Genomic DNA, 16,658 nt, shown 5'->3' on the forward strand with positions numbered 1-16,658 from the left:
TGTTAGAAGAAATTTACGCCCCTGAACTACCCCTTTAATGATAGTCGGCAGCATGTTTATTACTGTCCCTTTAAGACCTGCACGCATCTAATATACAGGCACCTATCTGTTTTTCTCTCAACTGTTTACTTTCATTTTAGACATAACCAGGGTTTGAAATTTACTTTTTCACTCACCAGCCAATTTGGCTACTAAATTTTTAAATTACCGGCCATTCATAATTTGTACTAGCCAAAAAAATTAAACAAATAAATAATGAAAAAAAGGCCGGAGGTAAGCCAACAGCTTGAGGCTAGTAAACATAATTTACGAAAAGTAACCTGCCAAATTGGCTAGTGATTTGACAGCGTTACCCGCCACAGCTGATTTTTACCCGCATTTGGCGGGTTGGCAAGTGTTAATTTCAAACCCTGGACATAACCAACTAGTTATATGTAAACCTTGTGTGTTTTGACAGTATTAGCGCGAAAGATAACTTAGTTCAGTCTTCAGGCGCTGTTTAACAGGATTTTTAGTGCACGCGCTTTGGGTGTAGGCGCTCAGAAAAGGCGCACGTCAGAAAAGCATGTGAATTAAACGTTTAACTAGCAAGGCTCTAAAGCACATGCAAATAATGTAGTTTTGTAATTGCGAATAAGTGCAGTGTCCCGTGAGAGTCCACCGCTGAGTTAAAGGGGTCATATGATGTTGCTAAAAAGAACATTATTTTGTGTATTTGGTGTAATGAAATGTGTTTATGCGTGAGATGGAGGCGCCAGAACTGCATCTGATAGAATGTGTGCTGTAGCACGATACAACGATATTTCTTCAAAAGCAGATCTCAGATTTTAATCGTCCACGATCAAAAAACGTCATATCGCACACCCCTAGCTCTTCTGATTATTGACTGATTTTTAAATTGAGACCTGGTAAGTTATTGTAATAATAACTGATTATATTAACATGTAAGAATTATTATAAAGACCACCTTCAATTAAATTGGGAACAGTTTATTACCTATAGTTAATGCATTAGCTATAAAGGTTAATGTTAATTTCTGGACATACTAATACAATTAATATTAGGTTGTATAAATTAACATTAGTTAATGTATTTTAAACCAAGATAAATTAACAATAAACAATATTATATTTATAAATTAAGACATGCCATAAAGAAATCATTGTTCATTGTTAGTTCAGGATACAAATGCATTAACCAATGTCAGCCAAGTGAATTTTATTGCAAAGTGTTACCATTAAGTTTTAATTCTTAAAAAAAAAAATGCTAAAGTGTGCTGTTACTGTATAAGGCCAATGGTGAATTGTCAGCCAGGAAGCACACACACACACACAGCGAGCCTGAGAGAACAAGAGCACAGGATGAACAGACACCAGTATGGCAGGGAGGGGAGGCTCTGCTCAGGAACTCAATAATAACTTTGAGCAGTCTAGCCAGGAGGCTGGAGGCCCAGACTGCGGCTGTTCCATCCTCCAGCACTTACCCCCTCTGCAGCCCTGGGCTCCTCCCTCTGCCCTGGCCTGTGTCTGCTCCACAGGACTAATGCATTTTGCAGACAGCCTAGAGACTTAAAGAGACATAAACCGCATTTTTCCTCCCTGAATCACTGCTGTTGATGTAACCACTAACTCAGAACAGAGATCATTATTTCCAGCCGTTTATTCAAAATCTCCCGCTCTCGCTCTCTTTCTTATTACTCTTTTCCTCTCTTGGAACTCGGGAGACCTCGACATGACACGGAAAAGTGAGGGAGAGACGGCCTGAAATATGTTAAGAGCCTCTCAATAAATCTCGGGCCAAATGCTCGAACCGCACCACCCTCCGAATGCGTCTTTGATGTGCAACTCACCAGCCTGGAGAAGCTCTTGTCAAGTGCAATCAGAGGTCCTGGCGTCAAATGCATTTGAAGTCATTATTATAATAATTATAAGGGGCAAATTCAATAGGTATGATCAGACAGCACTGAAACAGAGCAGATCCAGCTGTTGGGAGTTGGGATGCACACTTCTGCCCGTAAATCAACAGAGATTACATTACTGCTGTCTGCCGGGCAGGGAATAATGATAGATCTGAATGCTAAATGCATCAGTCTGAGAGACAAAAGCTGCGTGCAGTATTCATAGCGAAGTGGGAAGTGCCGTCTGTCTCCAGCAGACCCCCTTTCAGGAAACACTGGCGCTGTAAATATGGGCAATTTAGTTTTGCATGTGCACCAACATGCTTCAGAAACTGTTAGAGATACAGTAGGCTAGAGTAAAGGGATCCCTTACACAAAAAATAAATAATTTACTCACCCTTGCGACATTCCAAATCTGTAGGACTTTTTATTTTTAAAAAATGTGTTTTTGGCGAATACAGAGAAAGTCCCCATTGACTTTCATTGTATGGATGGCAACATTTGAAAACTTCTTCAAAATATCTTCTTTTGTGGTCTGCAGAAGAAAGAAAGTCATACAGGTTTGGAACGACAAGAGGGTGAGTAAATGACAGAATTTTCTTAGTTGTGTGAACTATCCTTTTAAAAAAGTCTCTCGAACCAAGGTCTCACCTGCTTGCAGTAGGCGTCTAAGGATTTGAGCAGATTTAACCGCAAATGTCTAACACAGTGTCTACCATCTGAGCTGTGAGACAGCATGGAGCCAGGCGCCCTAGTGAAGTAGAGCAGAATACCACAGCCAGGAAATAATTAAAAATTCAATGGTCTTGAGTGACACAGAAACCTTCAAGGGCGTGCCTGCCAAACACAGTTTTTACTCTTCCACTGTCAGCATTTTTAGTCCTCTATAGAGGATGCTGAAACGAGTGGGGGCCATAAAGAGACTGGAAACTCAACCACGCTGAGATACACTAGATAGAAATGAGACAGGAAACAAAAACAAGGCCAAGAAGTTGAAAAAAGGTCATTGTGATTCTGACAGAATTTCTTAATGAAAAAAAAAATACAGGATCAAATTTGTCTTTACGCCTTCTCAGTTTGATTCTCTGTTAACTGATATTTACGAGAGGGCATTGTTACTTGAGCTGCCGAAGGTGTTAAAGTTGGTTCAGCCTCTTCGGAGGATATAATTTTTAAAGGAATCCAGACTTGATCAGACCTGAGAGCCCAATAAGCAAAGCACGCGAGATAGGATTGTAGAACGGTAGAATATCAGACAGGAATTTAGGCAGCGTGCATGAATTCCACAATAATTTTTTTATTTCCTGACCTTTTGAATTGATTGTAGCAACATAATATACAAAAAAATTTTTATAACTTCTATCTCATTATTATTCCGTTCCGTGTCAGTGGGGCTGTTTGAAGTTTCAGAGCGAATTGATGAGGCACATGATGACGCATATCGACACAAAAATAATTCGTTGACTCACCAGGGTCCAACTTCTCGCCATCTGTGTGAATCACATCTGCTGTACTGCCTTGTAAAATTCTCTCCGTGGACAGACACATGCAAAAGATGCCTGCATAAAGCCCACTTCCCACCAACTAAAGCTCTCAGGTATTTTAAAGGGGAGAAAGGCAATGAACTTCTGACCTGCAATAGAAGGCTGTGGAGGAAGCTGAGGAGCTTGGGGGCATCCAGAGTGCCTTGCCATGTCTCACCCTGCAAGGCCGTAAAAAAAACCTAAAACTCCAACTTCCAAGCCTTTTATGGCTGCCAGATGGTGGGGGAGTCTGTGTGCCCCTGGACCCCTTGTCTCTGGACTCGTCTCCAGCTCTAGTAAAACCAGCTGACCTCGATGAACTGACATTCACTCTCTATCTAGCCATATATCTATCAAAATAGCTGTCTGTCCCATCTATCGCTTTAAATATATCTGAATATCTATATCTATTTGAATATCTATATTTATCTATATCTATCTATCTCAAATTTTTACTTCACTGCACATCCAGGTCAAAGAGAGTTTACAAGTGCAAGATAACCATAAAAAAAAAAAAATCAATCAATCAATAATTTTCTCTGCTAGTTATCAATTCAAGAGATTAGCTGCCTCCCCAACCCCCCAAAAAAACAACAACTGCCATCAGCTCCACCCTCTTACCTCAGCTGCCATTGCTTTTATTTTCTCTGGTGATAGGAGGCTTGTGTTGTTGTTTATGTTCTGTAATTGAACCTGACCTCTCTACAACCCCGGCCGGGGCTTCCAGGGCCATTAGGGGTGCTGGGACTGCGGGCAATTGAAGTGATAGAGCTTAACACTCTCCTCATTAAGCTGACAGAGCTGCTGTAAAACACAGAGGACTGGACCACTCCTTTTCACACCGTTCGAATGACATCAAATGGCATCGGTTGGGTCTGTTTTGAAGCTATGTGTATTAGCTGAAACAACTTGAGGTGACCTCCTGTCAATCTTTAAGACAAATCAGCTGTTTACAAAGTAAAATAAGCGGGAAAAGAATGAAATACTTTTGAAATATTTCGTGACAACAGCAGGGCCAAATTCTTCCTGATCTAAATAGGGTTTAATACAAGCATTTGACCAGTTTAATCAGCAACATCTGACTGAAGGAGGCCAAAGAAACTCATTATCCATGCATTTCCATGCATTCTTGAAAATCCCCTTGGGCTTTAATATGCATAAATATGATTACCAACACCATGTGCTCTCAGCCTAATCCCTAATCTTCTTTCTAAATTCTTCAACTGTTTGAGCTTAAGTCACTTTTATATTTTTTTACAGGCAAGCTCTCATTTGGAGTCCTTCACCACCACGGACAGAAAACTCCATATTCATGAGAAGCTTTAATTGAAAGAAGGGAGGGGAGCCCTAAATTTGCTTTTTGTGTCAGCCAGCAGGGACAAATGCAGCTTCAGCACATTTTCTTCATATTCTCTGGTGGAAAAGAAGGAGAGAGAGATGAAAGGAGGAGCGGAAGAAAGAAGAGAGATTACAGACAGTGAACTGGTGGTGCTAACAGGAGCGTAAATCATACATAAAGGACAGTCTGAATCTCTAAATAAAGACACAATCCTTCCAGAAGACACCTCTTTGGCCCATTTTCAGTAAAAAATCAGACAGGGAGGTTGTTTGCATTCCAGGAAACGTCTCCCACTTTCTGCATATGCAGCACTTGGTTTCCTTGCTGAATGCTGAACACTTCAGCGGCCACAGCTGTCTCAGGTTTTTGCAGCGAGGCCTTCTGCAAGCAAAACGCAGCCAAGGCTTGTCAGGGATTTCAATGAAAATAGTGTTATAAATGGCCTTGAAAAACTGGTAAAAAAAAAAAAAAACGATGTTGGGGAGGCGAAAACCTACTTCGAAATCTGCTCTGGTGGGTTTCTTTCATGAAACATTTCATTAGCGCTCAATACATCTCCAGAGTTGTTTTGCTGTAGCACAAATGTGATTTTCAGACAGAGATTTGGGATGAAGACATCTTACATTTCTGAATAGCCAAGAACGGCCTTGTTAACAGACATTGGTAAAACAGCATAAAAAAAAAAACGAGCCCCACTAAAGTGGCCTGTAACAACCCCTCCTAGCTGTGCATGTCCCTGGCAGTTCCCCTCATAAGGTTTCACTTTCCTCATAGGATGAAAATGACCTCAGAACAGTAAAAGCAGACAAGGACTGCTCACCAGATGTGAGTGGAGAAAACCGAGAGAGGAGGGAGTACAGAAGAAAGAGAGAGTGAGAGGAAGAGAGACAGAGAGAGTGCAAAAAACATTTGCCTGAAGAATTTACTGCCAACCCCAGAGGAGTCCTTTGATTAAGGGTTCAAGTGGAGTTGCAAGGGTTTCTGGGATATCTCAGGAGCACTTATCCAGTGGTGAGGCTGGTTAAGGGAAGAAAGAGACGGCGACAGCCTGAAAGAGTTTGGTAGAAAATGCATTCCCAACCAAACTCCCTTCCAAACCAACAGGTTCGGCCTCAAACACGCAGATGCCCCCCAACCCCCCTACAGGCAAATGCCAGTGTCATTCCACACCCCTGTGCACCTGCCAGGCACACAAAGGGCCACTTCCTCCCACTGTCTCTGGCCAAGGCCCCTGATCCCATTTAATGCAGCCTGCACCACAACAAAGGGAGATAAATTAGGGAGAAGGCTTGATGATAGGGTGACTAATCCTTTTGGAAAGACTAATTCTATCAGCGGCCTGTACAGTTGGACCAGCTAAAACGTGTGAATTGAGCAGCACGCATAGCATATGGGTATTTGTCAGAGTGACCGTTTCGCAGAAACACCGTCATGGCCGTTTTACTGCGGTTGTAATTCCTGCTTGCAGGGTTTGACCCAGACATTCCTTTCCTATCATACCCATTTAGGTTTTTATATGTATGTCCTGCGGTATAAACTTATATAAGACTCCAGCCAGGGATAAACTTGTTTTTGCCCATGAGAGTTCGTAGACAGGCCCTGCAGAAAAAAAACATGGCTAAAAATGACCAGCGTACCCACATACCCAATTATGCATGCATATGGGTATATTAAATTGATAATGTTACAAAACATTTCAAACATGGCTGCTGAAAATTCAGCTTTGTCATCGTAGGAATAAATTGCATTTTAAACTCTATCAAATTAGAAAACAGTTATTTTAAATTGCAATATTATTGTATTATTATAGTAATTCCAAACATTATTTAAAAAGACATGTACAGAAAAAAGGCCCTTGGATATCTCACATGGCAATTGTTCATGAATCTATCACCTCCCCTATGCATGCTGAGCAAATCTTTTACAAGCTGACTTCACGTCTACCACACATCAAAGCTCTGTGCGTCAGTCAAGTCACACCATAATCCCACATTCTTCACTTCACTCACACTCAACCTCTTCAGCTTTTGCATGCACTCCTTAGTGTTGCCTCCTCCTAACCAAAGTCCCAAACAATTAAAGCCTTCTGTTGCGCCGTAGCCCAGGTGAGCTGATGACTCCACCAGGAGACAGCCGCAGACAAGCAAACCAAGAGCACTATGGCGAAACTAATTAAAGGTGGGGTAAGCGATTTTTCAAAAACGCTTTAGAAAACTGATTCGGGCCGACTAGCAAAACAAACTTGTAGCCAATCAGCAGTAAGGGGCGTGTCTACTCATGATGTGGAGGAGAGAGCGTTCAGTGCACAGGACGGACATTAGCGAGCCGAGCAACAGAAAGATAGAGATGGCGGATAAAAAACAAAAGAGGAAAATGTCTGCGGAACAAAAGAAGGCTTAAGGCAATAAGGCAAGAAGTAGGACCCGTGTAAATATCGGATCAGCTTTCCAGCGCTGGAGAGAATTCAAGGAGTGGAAGGCCTGCGATTGGCCGCCGAGGTTGCTTTGTTTCTTTTCGATAGGCGAGTAACACCGTGTCTGCGCCGCAACAGCTAAAGTCTGTCTAGTACACTGGACGCGATAAAGCGACCGCTGAAAATCATTTGAAATTTGTGTCAATACGTCATGAATAGACCGCAGCAGCAGTTTTCTGTTGGGGATTTGTGGTGTCGTGCCGCATCCAGTGTAGACCATAGATATGTATATATATCTATGGTGTAGACAGCATCACTGATTATAATGAGTTCCATAGTATTTTGTCGCGTCGCGCCACTCGCGTCCGGTGTAGACATGGTGTAACATTGGTTTTGCTTTGTTTCACAGAACTAATCATTGCCTGGGTTGCGTACGTATGTGTGGGGCGAAGCTATCAAAATAGGGGTGAGACCCTTTTGGGGTAGGGGCGTGTTTGTTTTGGTGATTTCAAATGTCAACATTGGCTACCAGAAATTGCTTACCCCACCTTTAAGCTGAAGCTGTCCGAAGGAACAGTGATTACCCCGTTTACAATAAGCCGCAAAGCAGATTGGATTTTTAAAAGAGAGGCTGTAAGCTAGCAGCTAGCTTTCTGTCCTCCTTGACCACGATAGCGGGTCCCCAATTTAAGACACAGGCCTGATAATAGCTGGGTCATTATGGGATCAGAGGCTGCCTATTTCAGGCTTGCTCAGTCTGTGGTCACTGGCGCACTATAAATAAAAGCAGACACTGGGTACAGGCACGCTATCACATTGCCCTACAAGCCAGAGAGAGGAAGGAAAGACACCCCAGCCAGAAAATTTTCATCAGCCAGTCTTCAGAGTCACGTGATCCTTCAGAAATCATTCTAATATGCTGATTTGGTGCTAAAAGAACCACTTATTATTATCAATGTTCAAAACAGTTGTGCTGCTTAATAATTTTGTGAAAACCAGAATACATTTTCAGGATTCTTGATGTAGAGAACGTCAACATTTGTAATATTACAAACATCTTACTGTCATTTTTGATCAATTTAATGCATGTTCGTAGTACGTAAAATCTTTGATTAATCTGTTTTATAGCATTGGCATCTATATTTTTAATATCTAGAATATGATGAGCTGACTGTCCCTCCCCCGTGCATGTCCCGCTCACTGCAGAGAGAGAACGAGAGAGAGACAGGCAGAGAGAATGGATGGATTAGAAGGAGAGAGAAAGAAGCCAAGGCAGAGCACAACTGAGTAATTGAGGGTGACATGTCTGTAACAACACATCAGGCTGTTTGAATAAAGCTTCTTCCTAAGAGAAATGGAGAGAATAGAGAAAGAGAGAGAAGCGATGGAACAGATGCTTGGAATTAGAGTAGCCAGTGAGGGGGTGTCATCCGCAAAAAAAGAATGTGGCAGCAGTTTTGGTATTGGATAAGTAGTCCCACACAACCTCACTGTGCTGTATAGAGCGAGGAGGCAGCCGTGCTGAATGCGTTTGATATGGGCTCTCGCTCCAGGCCTCGGCGTCGCATTGCTAAAGGCTCCAATAGCAGAAATTTAGTACGTGTTTAACAGCACACCACATTTCATTGTGCTTCGCTAGCATTTAATACCTGATCTCCTGTGCCAAGCAGAAATCTGGCACACACTCAAGCCACTGGGGGAGATGGCTTACAAGAGGTCTGCTTGTTGGTGCCACTGAGGAACATAAAAGAACAAGTTTCCTTCTCCCTTCTGTAACCTTTTAACTGTCTTTTTTCTTTTTATTCATCTGCTTTTGCCTTTTAACTTACCGGAAAGAAGAATAACAAGAAAAACGGGTTAAACAGAAGAATCACAAAGAACAGAAGTCTTTATATTGTATGCATGGGTACTGTGCTCTGCACCGTGGATACTGATATTTGATTGTAAAAAATAGAAATTACTTTTAAGAAATAGTTCACCTAAAAATGAAAATTCTGTCATAATTTCCTTTTTTTCATGTTGTTGGTAACTTGTGTGATTGTGGAACACAACAGGAGAACTTCCGAAGGCAGTGCTGGTCGTTTTTTTCCATAAAATGACAATAGGAGTGAAGCTTAAATTCTGAATGAATCTGAATTGAATATAAATCTGATTGATAAGTTCACAAATTAGACTGATTTGGTTCTCGAGGCACTGATTCAGTGAATCACAAATGGAACTTGGAATGGAATTAGTTCAATTCATGATTCATGAATCAGACCGATTCAGTTCTTGGAGTCACTGATTCAAAGAATCACTGGAGTGGAGAAATTATTATTGAGTAATAACTTAAATTTTGGTCTGTTTCTAACACAAATTTGTATGGTTTTAGAAGAATACGATTATGGCATATGCATCTAAATGTATGGTGTTATGGCCTTTACAAACGATAAAGTTCTAGTAATAGCTGTAATTCCATAAAAAAAGGGAAGTTCACAACACAGCTATAATGATAACAAGACAAAGGAGTGATAGCATCAGAACATTTTTTTCCAGCTGATGAATAATGAAAACAAACATTGACAAATCAATCAGAATTCACCAGCTCGAGCATTTAAAGCAGCAGACAACAAAACTGCAGTGCATGTTTATAATAAACAGAATATTATCTTCCATTGCTGTGGATGCTAATATAGTTATCGTAATAGTTATCTGTACAGTTACAGTTCTTGGTGTGAACAAACCAAGTTTTTGAAGCTTATAACTTTCAGTATGGACTAATGACAAGAAGAGGGTGAGTAAATAATGAGAGAATTTATTTTTTCAGGTAAATTATCCCTTTAAGAAACAGTAGATTTACTGCATGTATTATGCAGTCAATTTGATGAAGCATGGAAAAGCGAATATTTTTAAACAGATGATTTTAACTGACTAAACATGGTACTTGACAGCATTAGCCTTAGAAAGATGCAGTATAGAAAAACAACTTTATATTATATATGAAAGCAAAGGAACTTTCCGTTTTTAAGAACGCCATCTTGCAGAGTGTTCCAGAAGCATTTCTGAAACACCATGTTGCGGTGGACCATCACATTGAGTGGAAAATGGAGGCCTTGCCAGCTGTCTGAGGGCTGGAGGAGTGAATCAGCCTTTCTGGAAAAATCTGAATGTGCCTCATAACCCAAAGCCTCAAACACAGGGAGGGCAAACTCAGGAAAACCTCCATCCTTGCACCACCCAGAGAGCAGGAGCGAGAGAGAGAGAGAGAGAGAGAGAGAGACACAGACTCACACTCATCCGAGAGTGATAGGGAAATGGAGGTTACAGATCAGGTCATCCTGACATCACCATTTCTTCTGTTTTTTATTTTTTATTTTTGCAAGGCTGGGACAGATCCTTGTATTCCTCAGTAACACAATCACTACGAGAAGGCCTGGATACGTGTGTTGCAGAGACTTGTTTGTGTATGTGTTAAAGAGAGAAAGTGTATGTGTGTGTGTGTGAGAGAGAGTGAGAGAGTGAGAGAGAGAGAGAGAGAGAGGCAGAGTGAGCAAGCATGAGAGAGCTGGCACGCTCTGCTCAGCCCACCAGCCAGGAAGCATCAAGTTCTTATTTAGCACAGGAAGAGCAGCGTTGCTTAGCAACTACACTGACTCTCCAATCACAGAAGTTTTCTGAATAATGTTGCTTGGACATGGAGCGAGAGCCGTCTGCGTGCTTCTGAGGAGTGAACGAGAGGCCACAGGCTGCTTAAAAACACAAAATCCCTCTTTTCATAAAAGGCCCAGACAGCTCACATAAAAAACATGAGCTTTTTTCCCTTAGCCTAGAAAAGAACCAACTTTCAATGTGTGGTTTAGAAAATACAGCTTGCTCATAATTTAATTAAACTGCCACTATTTTATATTTAAAAGTACAGTACCTGCAAGTGAAAATTCATTATTTACTCACCCCCATGCTGTTGCAAACCCATAGGCCTTTCTTGCTTCCATGAAACAAAGTCTGAATAATGTGCAATTACAATGAATGGGGACCGGAGCTTTCAAGCTTAAAAATCATCATGAAACTAGTCCATTACACTTACACACTATGTTCCAAGTCTTCCAAATTCCTGTGACAGCTTTACATGTGGAACAGACCAAAACCTGTCATGTTTACTGATAATTTTTCATGGGAACAATGCATCAGAATCAGATCGGCCTAATTTACAAAAGAAGAACTCAGACTGGTTTTACCCCCAAAAATGATAAGAACAACTGGATCACTGATATGACAGTTCTACTTCTCTCAAGAACAAGGGCAAGGGCCGATAGCAAGATTTTTAGTGAATTTTGACATTTGGGTCTGTTTTCTACACAAAGGTATCGAATGACTTTAGAAGGCTTGAAAAATAATCCAAGAGTTGTATGGTTCACTTTTTATGTTACATCTGTGGTGCTTTTAATTATTATGGAGTTTGACATCCCCATTCACTTATTATACAGTAATGAGTGGCCAGGATTTTCAAAATTTCACCTTTTATGCTAAACAGAAGAAATTGTGTTTCATGAGGGTGAGTAAATAATGGTAAAATTTTCAATTTTTGTTCCCTTTAAGGCCTCAGAGGGAAGCAGAGATTGGACAGGAAACAATGAGGGGGGAGCAAGTTTATGGGTGAGTTCATGGATTTGAACTCACTTCACCTACACAGCACAAGTAGTCACGTGCATTAGCTTGACTACAGCTCTCTGACATTAATTGCTAATATTAATAGTATAAAATGATTATGAACATTTTAATTATGCTTGGCTAAAATGTTGATTCTTCCTCATTACCGATGCAGAGTGCCCAGTGTCAATCCATGACGTGCATGGATGTGACCAAGCAACACGTATACTTAATGATATTTGAACATTTAAAAAATAATTTGAGATTCAAAAGCTTATCCTCATGGTAGTTTTGGGGGCAGTCAGTGGGAGGTTTGTAGGCTAGAGCAACATGCCAGTTAGTCATATGGCACACGCACGCAGACCGAAGCTGCATCATCCCACAGACAGACCCTGAGGAAACATCTTTACCACACAGTCCTCACCCTTCTCTGAGCAGCTCTAACAGAAGTCGACAGCTGTAGGAAGTAAACGCAATCAAGTATGTCTCAGAACGCCAGATTCTTTCAGCAGTGGTTTAGTTTGGCGTATTTGTGTAAATGCAATTTCAAATAATCACTGTAGGCAAGGCACAATGCAGGAATACGCAATGGGTTGTTTGGATTCCTCATTTCTTTTGGCTGAAACAAAACTGGTGCATATCTGAAATTCGACTGCATTCAGATCAGGAATACACTTTTTTAAATATATTACTCATTTGTTCTGGCTGGCCGAGAATAATTGAAATTCCAAGTAGATTATATAAAACTGCATCCTACAGCTCATGAGGATGGATCAGGGAGGGAGTATAAAGTCGTACAAGGTTGTGCATCTAATGAGGAAGGGCGAGAGATACAACACTAAAATTAAAGCTACATTTAAGCCATTTCCATCAGAATGAAATTTCGTCCGAGTGGACTTCGCAGAGCAGTTTCGGATTAGTGGACTTTCAAGCAGCTCAATTAAGGCACTGGGTTTCTTGCACAGTGGCAGCTGTGCACTTCAGGATTTTCCATCTCCAGAGCAGATGGGTTGCCATATTAATTATGAAGCTGATGATCACTATCGACTAAGGGGCCTGATCTGTGAAACTGATCATAAAACAACACCACCATCATTCTGCCATCTGTTCCCACAGACTGGTGGCAGTGCCAGCCTGCGCAACTCTAAACCTTATCCGATGCCGTCATCAGACTCACAAAACAATCGCCTGATTTAGTGACATTTATTGTGAACTGCATCCCGATTAAATATCAATATTGTTGTGGTACCAAATCAACTCTACACCGCTTTCTTGGAATATAAAAGGAGAAAAATCTAAATAATGTGCAATTACAATGCATGGGGAACAGAGCTTTCAAGCTTAAAAAGGATGCAAAGGCACAGTAAAGGCATCATGAAAATCAGTCCATTTGTCTCGTGCACTATATTCCAAGTTATCTGATGGGAACAGACCAAAACATATGTTGTGTTCACTGATCATTTTTCACTTGAACATTGAGCCGGTTTGTATAATTTGAGAACCAGATCAGTCTAAATGGCAAAAGAATAATTCAGACTGGTCTTGCGAAAAAAACTATTTGTTCACAAATTTGATCTTTGCTACTCATCTCATAAACAGGGCATGGAGGTTTTTTGAGATTTTTAAGTGAATTCCAACTAACATTTCAGTATGTTATTCACATGAAGGTATCAAATGACTTTGGAAGACTTAAAATATAGTGCAAGAGAAATAAGGACCATTTTTTGGTCATTCTGGAACTTGACAGCCCCATTCATTTATTATACTAAAAAGAGTGGCCAGGATATTCAGTGCAAGCCCATGCAACTCCAAACCTTAACCGATGCCATCATCATGCAGACTTACTCACAAAACAGATGCCTAATTTAGTGACATTCATTGCTAATTGCATCCCGAATCCCGATTAAAGATCAATGCTATTGTGGTACCAAATCAACACAGCACCGCAGTGGATGCATTTCATGTTGGCAGCAGACGCAGACAAAAGCCTTGAGACTCATTACCATGGAGGCATTGGTCATGCAACGGGCACCAAAACGAAGCCAGAGACACAATGAGAGGTGACGGCTCGAGTAACAAAGCTGTCGGGAACAAAAGAGGCAGCAGGTCTTCACCCCAGCATCAGCCAGTGGAGAGCTCCAGCTGACGCCCTTTAAACAAGAGGTCACACAGCAGAGAATAGAGGGCACAACCTCCGAGAGCCCCTGACCACCCCCTCACCTCCATCCCTCCAGGGAGGGGATGAGACAGCATCTCTTGTGGATTGTTAACCTATCAAGCCGCCCTTTTAAAATTCAGCCGGTCAGAGAATAGGCGTCCGAAAGTGGATTTTGACTCAGCTAAGTCAAACCCCAGGCAGCGGGGGTTGTTTGCCGGCCACCCTTATGTGGTACTGAGTGATGAGTGGCCTGACTGCGCTGGATGAATAAGTAGCACTTGCTGTGTTTGGGTGGAGAAGGGGTTGGGACAAGCGGATGGAATTGTTGGCAGTCTGGATGCAGAGCAAGGGGCAGCGCGGCTGGTGGGACGCAGCGCGGGCCGCGACGGCGAGGTCAGCAGACAGATGGGAATGGAAATGAGTAGGCCGTGCGCTCATTTTAATATTTTCCCCACAGCTGATACAGGCATTACAAATGCAAAATGCGACCTCCATCCCCCAGGCGTGCGCATTTATTATGGTCGTGGCCATCTTGGGTCAGACACTCAGTTGATTAGTTTGGTCTCAGGTTGGGAGTCATCTGTAATTTGATAAAGTGAGGGAGCAGAACAAAGGGGAGTTTGATATCCCCCCCATTTAAAAGCTCCGCGGCCCCTCTGCATCTAATTTATTACACAACACTATTCTCACTGGAGTCTTACTTCATTCCTGGCAGGACAATGCACATACACTTGAAATATGTGTAGTAAAACCACCAATTCAGTCGTGGATATAAAAGCAAAAACAGTTTCAAAACTATTAAAAAGTTTAAATTAAGTAAAGTTATATAACACTAAAATAATATAATAAAGATAATTATAGAAAATATTAAAATAATAAGTTATAATAAAACGTCTAAAAGGTTTTTAAATTAAATTAAAAATAATTCAATAGCATAACATTTGATGAAAAAAAAACAGTTTATTCAGTCTTAAATATAAATGGCAAAACAATTTCACAACTAAGTAGAAAAATAGTGAAATATTATATAAAATATTATGAAAAAATATAATTTGTTTAAAAACATCAATTGTAAAAATATAATTTAAATTATTATTATTATTCAAAATTTTTAAAAATATTTAAAGAGGATAAGATAACAAATTGATAAGGTCATACTTTTATTTAAATCCATAAAAATTGGCAAAAAAAAAAAATTTTGACACCAATTTGGTGTGATGTTTTGCTGCTTATTTATTTGCAATGCATTTTTCAGTCTTTTATCAAACAACCATCTGTCCAGCTGAAGTACCAACGGCTGAACACGATTGGCCGGGCTGTCTGAAAGGAGGGGGGGAGGGGTTGTTGGTTGACTGGCTTTGGAGAGAGGTCACATGTCAAGGCCCTGGCGGACAGGGGCGACAGATTCTTAATGAGAACTCGCCACCCTCTCCCTGCGATCTACCCCATTATGTCAGCCAGCCTAGACTGGATTTTAAATATATTCAGCACTGATATATTTCAGTTATTAAAAAATAAAGCAAACTCTGTGTAACCATGGTGACCAGCCTCTCATCAAAGTAATATTTGGAAGCAGCAATAAAAAGTAAGACACCATAAAGCAAATATTCTCAGCATGACTGAAAAGTTACTTACAAAATAGGTTAATTACAAAAATAAAGGGAAAAGAAAAAAATGTCTTAATTGAGCTGAGGTTAGGTGAAAAGCGCCAAGTGTTTTTTTTTTTAATACAGGTCCGCCGATACACAGCTCCCCACGGACCCAACCAGCTTGCTGCTAACTGGGACACCTCTGACAATGAACCATAGAAACCGCACAAAATTCACCCTTCTGGATACATTACGGCTACTGTACTGTTAGGACAGACCATAGCATCATGGTAAAATGTGCTTATTGTACAATTAAAACAAATATAGGACACGCATAAAAGGTCGAAACTAATCATCTAACAATAACTACACAAAAAAAGCAGAGTTTCTTTAGCCTAACCAGACGCAAGGCACAGCAAAGTGTAAACTAGCCACTCAGTGACAAATATCAGCCAACACTTTTCCCATAGAGAAGTGATCGTTAAATATACATGACGCTGCATTTCTGAAATGTGCCATGTCTCTCACATTTCCCACAGTAATGAAACTGCGTTTGCCACACCATGTATCCCAAGCCTGCAGAAGTGACACCATGGTAACACATACATATATGCGTGTAGACCCATTAGCACGATCACACTCAACAGCTGCTGCGTGGAAGGAGCAGCCAACTCGAGACTCCCGTGCTTTTGTCCGCTCGCTGCCTCTCTGACCCTGGCGTGGAGCCTGATCAGACAGTGGGAGACTCAAGGGCAGCACTGACCCTACACCAACTGCTTTTTGGAGAGTGACCTCAACCCCAACCTGCCCCCCACCCAAAACATACACACAAAACAATGTCCTACACAGCACTCTCCTCCTACTCCACTACTGGCTTCCCCAAGCCTCCCCATCTATCTCTGGCTCCCATAAAATACATAATTGAGGCTCCATTTGTCATATGCAGATGAGTGCATCCAGAGGCACAAAATAAATGTGCAAGGGGGGTTGGTTGGGGGCAGGACACTGGCTGGCTGCACCTTCATTTCAACACACTCAAAGATAGCAGTAGATTATATTATTACATAATAATAATAATAATAATAATAATATTATATATATATATATATATAT

General features: G+C 41.1%; 1 protein-coding gene across 4 annotated transcripts in view; it reads right to left on the reverse strand.

Annotated features, from left to right (window-relative positions):
- The window catches only part of LOC107727803 (ski oncogene-like), a 34,823-nt gene that overhangs the window by 16,493 nt on the left and 1,672 nt on the right, over positions 1-16,658 (reverse strand). The gene's annotated exons all lie outside the window — the stretch shown is intronic.

The sequence above is a fragment of the Sinocyclocheilus rhinocerous genome, unplaced genomic scaffold (assembly GCF_001515625.1).
Source record: "Sinocyclocheilus rhinocerous isolate Xijiao unplaced genomic scaffold, SAMN03320098_v1.1 scaffold576, whole genome shotgun sequence".
NCBI lineage: Eukaryota > Metazoa > Chordata > Actinopteri > Cypriniformes > Cyprinidae > Sinocyclocheilus > Sinocyclocheilus rhinocerous.